Source organism: Solanum dulcamara, chromosome 6 (genome assembly GCF_947179165.1).
Source record: "Solanum dulcamara chromosome 6, daSolDulc1.2, whole genome shotgun sequence".
Taxonomy (NCBI): Eukaryota; Viridiplantae; Streptophyta; class Magnoliopsida; order Solanales; family Solanaceae; genus Solanum; species Solanum dulcamara.
The window spans coordinates 79,657,128-79,667,294 of NC_077242.1; positions in this window are offsets into that span (position 1 = coordinate 79,657,128).

A 10,167-nucleotide genomic window follows, 5' to 3' on the forward strand; every position below is an offset into this window, starting at 1 on the left:
ACTATTTCTCTTTCATACTTTAAATACAAATACGTAATTTCTTAGAAAGAGACAAACTCCCTATTCCTTCAATTAAATTCGTTATTAATTTATTTTCACTTTATTTGAAGTGGCTTTGAATTTTAGTAACTCTCTTAAATGTCTACTTTCAATATATTCCTTAATTGTTGAAATCAATATGAAGAAAATGTGAATATGCCACTAAAACAAAGTAATGACGAAAAATAATGGTGTTTAAATGGACAAAAAAATTATCAGAACTCTACACGACGATGCAAATTCTAGATTCTGAATATCAAATGATATGATATTTGATTGTTTATTTATTTCTTTCCTAATTGATGGGACATGTAGGAAATGAATTTTGTCCGAAGTGGTGTAAGACGGTGTTTTATATTCATTACTTCATCAATAAAATATCAAAAAAAAAAGAAGTGTGTGATATTTGTGGAAACGGGGAAAAAAAGAGTTGAAGTGTAAAAGAAGGTAAACCATAATTATGAGTGGATGAAACTTAAAGTCACAAATACATAAATGGAGTTGCAATTGCTGTGGGTGCATATAATAAAAGCATTCTGCTTCAAAAAATTAAATGGTGGGTATTCAACTACATTTAGAGCTGATGACTTAATTGCTTCTTTGGTTCAACTAATTAATTGCCACATTTACTATTCTTTTTCAATTTTGCACCTAACTTACAATTAATACTAATATCAAATCTTACGTCTTTTAAAACCTCACACCTACTCCCTACCTTCTTATTTCTCATGATGTCAATCTTTTCTTCTTTTTTTCATATTTTTCACATTTTTATTTACTAATTGTTTTGTTTTCTACTTGTAAATATTGGTGCATTTATTGATTTGCCAAATGAAATTTGGTCTCAGTTCATCTAATCAGTCAAAAGTGTATTAAGTACGCCGTGAATTTCTGCATTTATTATAATGGAGTAAATTCTAATGAATCTCTTTAGACTTTTTAGAGTTAACATAAGAATACTTCTTCACTTTTTAGAGTTATCTTCATGAAGAATCCCATGATGATGAGATCACGTTATTACAATACTTACATATTTTTTGTTTTTTTTGTTTTCTATGTGAGGATCACACGAAATAAATAAAATAAAAAGATTTTGTTCACAAAAAAAATGACTTGTTAAAATAGGAAAGTTACGATAATTATCGTTTTTATATCTAATTAATAGATATTAGAGATTATGTAATATGTCCATTTAAAAAAAAATTACCATTTAGATGTTGTCCTTAATATAGTTTTTCGGGAAATTACTCTGGGATAACATTATCCGTATTAACTTCCATAATTTTACCCCATGATATTCACTTTAAATATTAAAAAATATCGTTTTGATCGTGATCTAAAAGATTTGTATTAGAAATAAATAATTAAAAAATAGAGTTTTTTATCTTAAAAGAAAAATTAAGCCATATATGTGTATGGTGGCATTTTCTTGGGTGTGAAATTGTCCAAAATAGAAGTCATTAATCATAGAGTAGATACCATCGTAGTTTCGTGTCCAATTTTACTTTAAATCTTCTTTTCTTAAAGACTAACGTCAGTCAAAGTGATATCATTTATGAGGAGAATTTAATGCTGAGACTTTATTTTTCCCTTCGTTAGATAAAAGTCTAAGCTATCATTTTATCATAAATTTGGAAAATTAATATTTTTTAAACATTTATTTGATCATGAATTTTTTAACATCTGTTTCAAATTAATTTGGATTTTTTGGAATTTTCACGCATAATTTATTTATTTTTCAAATAAAATATATACTCAAACACAACTTTAAATTATAAAAATCACAAACCTCAAAAATTAAAATTTCAATAGCTATGATCAAACAGAAGCTAAATCTTTCATCCAACACTTGTGATTATCATCTATTTAAACCTATAAAATTCTGCCCTATTTTTTAATACTTTCTTCATTTATTTTTACTTGTCCACTTATATATAACATATTCTTTAAGAAAATATAATTAATTACCATAATACTCATATTAATTAATGTATAATTTCAGATCTTGAAAAATAATTTGGACGATAAATAATTAATCTTGATGGAAAATTGAAAAAAAATATAGTTTCATTTTTTTGATACGTTAAAAATGATAAATAAAAATAATACTTATGTACTCATCCTTATAACATTAAATGCATCCCACCTATTCATGAAAAATGCACGAACGTCCATCATTCAATCCCATCCTTAACCATCCACATTCTAATTGTTTATTCAGATTTTTAAGTCAATTATAGCGGAACGTACTTCCCCAATTTCAATTTGTTTCGCTTAATTTGAATTAATATGGAGTTTAAGTGATGTAAGTATATTTTTGAAATTCATTATTAGCCTATGCATATGTTAAATTTTGAATATTTATGATAAAATTCTTGACTTTGTCATTACATGTAAAGACGAAACTACAATAATAGATACCTACAAAATTTAATTGAATAACCGAAATAAGTTATGAGTTCGATAATAAATTTAAAATTCATATACTTTAAATTCTAGTTCCGTTTCGGGACTGCAGCCGCTGCTCGTGTGCCAAGTATACGTGTAGTTACGCACCTGAACTGAGTTTTAATGCGTTATTTTAAAATTTTAAAGTAAGATCTGTCAATTCATGAAGTTGGATATAAATGTAGCTAGGTAGAAATTTGTTGGAATTATATCAATTTTCAATTGTTGGTGAGAAATATATCTAACTAAAAGTTTATTAATATTGGTGTTGAAGAAGTGCAAATAATGTAAATACTAAGGAATCCAAAAAGGTTACGCATTGGAATAATTGGGTAACTGGAATTGAAGGTATTAAAAGGATTGAAAAGGCAGTTTACCTAAGACCTTTAATTAGTCGAAGTATATATATATCAGATGAGTTTGATTGCTTCAAGGTGCTCATTATGGCAATTAATACTGCATTCATTTTGTACCTAACTTTAAATTAATTATTACGACTATGCTTTAATTTACATTAAATGAATTTATTGAGTTGGTTTGTATTCAATTGAATTCAAGTTGCTCACCCACTCTCCTTCCACGAAAACATATATATGTCAATATGTATTGCAAAACCTTTGAAAATAGTACTATAAGCATTGTTTGACCAAAATTATTTATATGTATGTATTTAAATATTTAGCCTCGTTGTTTTGAGAGAATGAAATAAGAGATGAATATATTATTTGAAGTGTTATTGAGGTATTATGTGATAAAATGATTATCTATCAAAGTGATTATTAAGTCCTATAGAACGATCGACTATAAGATCAATTATATGTTATATAATAATGAATGTTGAGCTTGCTAAAGTTTAGCATATTCGTAAGATGAGTATTGTGGAATTGCGAATATAAAAATAGATGTGTAAACATACTAAATTAGATAAAATTAAAAATAATGGCCACGTTCGTTAAAAGGTACAAGCAACATCTTTGAGGATAAAATGCTAGAAGCTTGCATCGACTTAAAGATACATCAATCCATAGATGTAAGTGAAGGTGTTAAAAAGAGGATGGTATCAATGCAAACTTTGCTAATTAGATCAATTAATGGAAGAAAAAGATTCCTATATATTGGTGACAACCACTAGTTGAAGATTAGTTTTAGAGTCATATGAAACTTTTATTATTATTTTATATGTTTTAAACTAAATTTTCAATTTCTTTATTATTAAGAAGATCTGAGCTTAAATTAAAATATGAGGATTCGTGTAATTGATTCTAACATATTGAGATTGGGATGTAGTTATGTATATATGTATGTCAATTTGTTAATAAGGAAGTGCCAAAATTGGGATGATTTACTGTGAAAGTCATATTTTTAGGTCATCATTTAGATTTTGTATATATTTTTTAAAATTTGAGCAAATATGATTTTAGATTGATAAAAAAGTAGATTGTTATCTCATTCAATTAGAAAAATTATTAGACCGTGATTTGAAAAGTCTATAAATACCAAAATCAAATAAAATATAAGAATTCACAAAACAATTATACTGAAAACAGAAAAAAGGGAAAATTTCAACTAGAATTTAAATCATTGGGTTTTTTCATGACTTTGGATTTCACATTCAAAGTGTTGGTGAACTACAATCATTCCAATTCCTCTTACAACATATTTGGATAACCACATTGACATTCAAAGAGAGAGAAAAAGTACATTACAACTGAATATTAGTAATTGTGAATATGTCAAAATTGTGACAAACTAAAATGTTGACTTGCTTGTTTCCTCATAATTTCTTCAAAACAAAAGTGAAATTGACTTTAACATAAAGATAAATGGAAATATATTTTCTTTTTAAAAAAACAATAAATAAATCTTGCGACATTTCCAACATCTCCCAAATTAGAATAAAATAGCCCATTCAGAATGTAGTTGTCAAATTGGCCCATTAACTTGTTGAAACCTAATGGCCAAAGGCCCACAATAATAACAAATCATAGATGGATTCTGTCTATTTGAGGCCCATAATCAAAATGGATCTGCATGCCCAATGCCAAATTATTTTGGAAATTTTTCGCATATAGCCACTCAAAAATACTACCTTAATTATGCTTCATAGCTATAGCTTGCTAATTACAATTCGTAACTATAGTTATAGCAGTGTTTGTATAATTCACGCAACATTTGTATACGTTTATATAATTCGCTACACAATTCATAATATTTGTATAACGTTAGTATATTTCACTATACAATTCATGAGCAACGTTTGTATAATTTGCCGTACAATTTATAGTGTTTTTATATTTCGCGATATATTTCGATTCGCGCATAACGTTTGTATAAATCGCACGAATTATACAAACCTCAATTGTATAATCGCGCAAATTATACAAAACTCAAACTGTAATTAGAACCAGATATTTACTACGAGCCATAATTAATTCAAACTATAAATATGTTAGCTAATTAACAAGTATATATTTGCTTATCCGTGTAAATTTCCCAATTGTTTTCACGTTTTGTCTGGCCCATTAATCAAATTATTTAGGGAAAATTACACAAAATGAACCTAATTGTGAAACTATATACCAAAAATGGACTCAATTCAATCTATTTAGACTTAATGGACTAGCGACCCAAACTATTTACTCGCTTACTCCACTTTCTCCTTTCTTATTTCTCGCATGATGTTAGCATGACGTCAGTATCACTACTATGAATTAATCTTCTATAATACTTCGTCGGTATATTGATACAATATTGGTATCATATACGAATAAACGTAATCCTATGTGCTACTCAATCGGTGTATTGATATCCTATCGATATTATATAGGATTTGACTCTTTCTTAAAGAAATAAATAAGAAATTATTGAAGTCACAATCTTATTTTTTAAATTTAAATTAGTAGAAAAATATATTTTTGTAATTCTTTTTCTCTTTTTACAAATTTTAAAATATTGTATCTAAATTATGACTTTTTAAAACTGTTTTAAAATTAAAATATTGAAACATATCTCAATGATACCATGACTGTATGTAGATATACCGTAATGGTATCATGGATCATTGAGTAATCTCATCGGATAACTGAAGCAAACCTCAATGAAAATATTGTTCAATTACTCGTTGATACCATCATAGTATATTATATTTTGATGGTATCAAGGAAAAAAAAGCAGTCCTTCAATGAAGACACTGCTCAGTTACTCTTTGATACAATCAAAGTATATTCATAATACTGTAATATACTGTGATAATATTGGAGAGGAAAAAAAAGGTGGACACTGACGTTACTACGCGAATAAAAATAGATGTATGTTATTTTAAAATAAAAAAAAGGCATATAAATAGCTCTCCTTTTCACCTCAATTACTTCATACTACTTCAGCTCGATTGCTTCTACCTTTTCATCCCTCTCTCAGTATTCTAATTTCACAATATATGTATATACTAAATATGCTTATACATATATAGTGTATAACTTAGAGAGAGAAAAAAATGCATCATGTTATCTCTGCCTCGTCTTTCTTTTTTGGTATCAACTAGTTATCATAGGAGTAGAGAAATATATAATGTTTTTGTGGTGACATTTAATTTGTGTGTGAAACTAATTACTAGGCGTAGAGCTATCTGAATAAATAACATCAAAATTACATGTTCTATCACATGCAAATTTCTAGTCAGTGGAAATCACGTTACTTAGGGCCTTCTATTTATGATTTGTATTTTTGCTATTGTTTTGGTTAGAAAATATGCTAATATAATATTAGTACTAGCAATAATTAAATGTGAATAGAAGAGAGAGTTTGATTGAATAGAATTGTATATGATTTGTGTTGAAGGAAGTTTTGCCTGGTATTTTCTTGTGCATATGCAACATTATTAAGTATTAGTAACATATGTTTAACTCACATGTTACTAACACTACTGCCTCACTTTTTCCAGTAAATATGGAAATAATCTCTCTCTATATATAACACAAGGTAGAGAAAAGCAAAAATACCTTGGCATCTTCAAACTAATAAACAAGTCCGCAATAGGAAACTCATCTCATAATTTTGAAATAATATATATACAGGTTGCATGTGCTGGCTTCTGCGTTACATAAGGGCTATTTTATTTTATTTTTTGTTGTTTGTTGCAAATCGATTTTATTTCATTTTAATTATAAGAGGCAATCCAATCATGGGTCGTCCGTACAAACCACTTAAATAAACTAAACTAAAATGTGTTAAGATCTTCATTCAACTTTAACTGCACAAATGATTGATGAATTAATTAATACATATATATTTTTTGGCGATTTGCCACTTCAACATGCCAACTGCCATTCCACATGAACAGCTTAATTTCATATACGCGTGGAAGACGACGACGTGAAGAATGTTCCTTTTTATTATAATTGCTCATCAAATATTCCTGTAAAACAAGTGAGGCACAAATTAATAAATATGCTTAATATAAGGTTTAAATTCCTGATTTTGCGTAAAAATGTCGAGTATGAATAATTATTTATCAGGAATCTTATGCCCTTACCCTATTAAATGTTTAATTTGAGATGCTACTTACAACTAATTAAAAAGAAGAAAAAATACAAAGAAACAAAGTTGGGAAAGAAGAATGTAGAGTATATTTGGCCTCACTAGTAGCATAGTCTGCATATTCTTTACAAAGTCGTTAGCAAGCCAACAATATATGAAAATTATATCTGCTGTTTTTTCTTCCTAATAGATACTCTCTTCCTTAATTTATGAGATATTATTTGATTGTGCAAAAAATCAAGAATAAAAATTCTGATATAAAATAAGCCTTAGGTAGATATTAGTAAATCATCTTATTTGAAAGCAAAATAAGGATTCAAAAACTAAAAATAGCCCATTGCTGCAATTAGAAAGAGACATTTTTTTTTATAAAATATGCCACATAAAAAAAATATCTGTATCGACTCCTAATAATAGTATGGTGCCTTTGGTCTATGAGTAACATATATTCTCTTTTCTTGTCATTTCCCACCGACTTCTCTGTATTTGCATATTTTCTGATACTTTATTATTCCCTTCCCCTCTTTCATTTTTCCCTGATTTTTCACCAATCATCATAAGTAAAGGTTGAAATGGTTTTTAGATATATATTGTTTTTTATTAATTTTTATACAAGATATATTAGTGCGTGGACTGATTTTTCGTACTTAAAAATTTGAATCTGCATTTGTATTCTTAGATATCAAAATCATGCTAAGAAAATAAATGGGATGCTTTATTTTCCTTGTGAGAAAAAAGTTAAACGCAAGGTAATTTGTGTACTATTCTCTTTCCTTATATTTTTATTCGTGAGATTATACTAAGTATGTCGTTGTTATGGTTTTATTAAAAAATTTCAAGTTTGATTTCATTTTAACGTGTTGATCAACATCATCTTTCTTTAAAAATCGCTAATTCACCAATCTTCCCCTTGAATATTCATGCTTGTTGATGAGGACCATTCTCCAAACTCAACTCCATTATTATTTAATTCATTCGTTATCTACTTTTCTACTTTTAATATTCTTGTCTGACCTTTCTTCCTATGCTTCTTATTGAGCCGAGGATCTTTCGGAAACAGCCGTCCTACATTGGTAGGAATCAGGTCTGCGTACACTTTACCTTCCCCAGACTCCACGATGTGGGATTTCACTGGGTTGTTGTTGTTGTTGTCATAGCTTGTGTTTTATTTATTTATTTTGAAATTTGGATAAAGAAAAATATTGTGTTTGACAATGTAAAAAGAATAAGCAATTAGAAACTGTCTGGCTCATCCACCTAACCAGTTTCTTTTATTCTTCTTTCACAATATTTAACTTGCTTGAAAAAGTAGTAAGATATGAAGACAGTTTCCCTAACTCGATGACCAATAATAGTTACAATGAAACAATACATTATACTTTCGAGAAAATTAAATCTAGACAGGCCAAAGCCTTCTAAATTAAAAAAAAAATTAAAAAAAAATGAAGGAAGACGTATTTTATTCTTGAAAAGAAAAAAGGAGCTATGATCCTCTGTTTACATGATGCATAAAGAAACTTATGTTTTTATTTACGCTTTTCATCCATCATCTCCTATTCATTTCGCGAATTCTAATAATTTGAATTTACATTAATAACTTTTACTTTTTTGAGGTATATTACTCTTTATTAAAGATATTTTTATTTTTATAATTCAAATTCAAACCCTTTGATCAAAAAAGTATTCCACTTGTCACTGGATAGTCCACATAGACTTTGGTGGCATTGTTTTTCTAAAATTGAAGAAATTTTGTGTGTACGCCGTACGGCATGGGGTACAATATGTTGACATAATATAGTGAATTAAGAGGTCCAAGTCTTAACTAATCAAATTAGGTGTCACTAGTTTTTACAGATGATCAAAGATGTCCACATTATTTTAGGTAAGACAATTCAGGAACAAACCTAATACACTTCTTTAACTTTTACACTTTCTTCACGATTTACAGTTTTGTTAGACTCGATCTAATTATATTTTTAAATCAATATCATTTACTGCTTGACTAGTTATAATAATCATGCATTTAACAAATTTTATAACTCTCATCTTGATCATTTTTAAATTTTATTCATTTAGAATCTTGAACTTGTTTGGACGTTACTCTTCGTTAAAGCTAGTTTCATGAAAATCACTGTAAAATTGGTATGAATTATCAAATTAAATGGACCGCGAGTGTGGTGAGTCAAAATAAATTGAGTTTTTTTTAGACAAATAAACTGAGTTAATTAATGAGTGGGTTAATTTTTAATTTGAAATGAGATGGGTAAAGATGCATTAAAAATTAGTCATAACCCACCTTTTCAACGTTTACTAAATTTTAATTTATCAATCTATTTTCTTATAATTTTTCTAGTTTACCAAATAAAATTTATTAATTCTTTTTATGATTATATATAATGCATCCCCCCAAAAAAAGATATTTTGACGCAATTTTTTTACGGCTCATCTGAGAATTATATCAAGACCAAATGGACGGATCACTAACCGTTAATTTACTATTAAAAAATAAAAAAAATTATATTCATATGAACTAATTTTATGGCCTTTACAACTTTGTCACTCTCAGTTGTTTCTTTTCAATAAGAGGGATCAAGTAGTAAAATGGTGGTTCCCTCTCTCTGACTATAATCTTAGTCACTCTTTTCCTTGTCGAAATTGGAACTTAATTATTTCATTCCAAATATGTCATTTTAAGGGAAAAAGAGTACAGTGCGTATTTTATTTTTTCTGACGAAAACTTTATTTGATATTTTGGAGACGGCGCATTCCAACCTTATACCTTAGCTTCTCAAAAGTTGATATTGGTAATGTCTTTGTGAATAAATCTGCAAAACTATCACTTGAACGAACTTGTTATACATCAATATCACAATTCTTCTGGAGATCATGTCTGAAGAATAATTTTGGTGAAATATGTTTCGTTCTGTCTCCTTTTATGAAGTCACCTTTAAATTGAGTTATGCACGCAGCATTGTCTTCGAATATAATTATGGGTATTTTGACATCACTTTCCGGGCCACAGCTTTCTTTGATAAACTGTATCATCGATCTCAACCACACACATTCTCTACTTGCTTCATGAATTGTTATTATTTCAGCATGATTTAAAGAAGTAGCAACAATAGACTGTTTTGTAGATCGTCA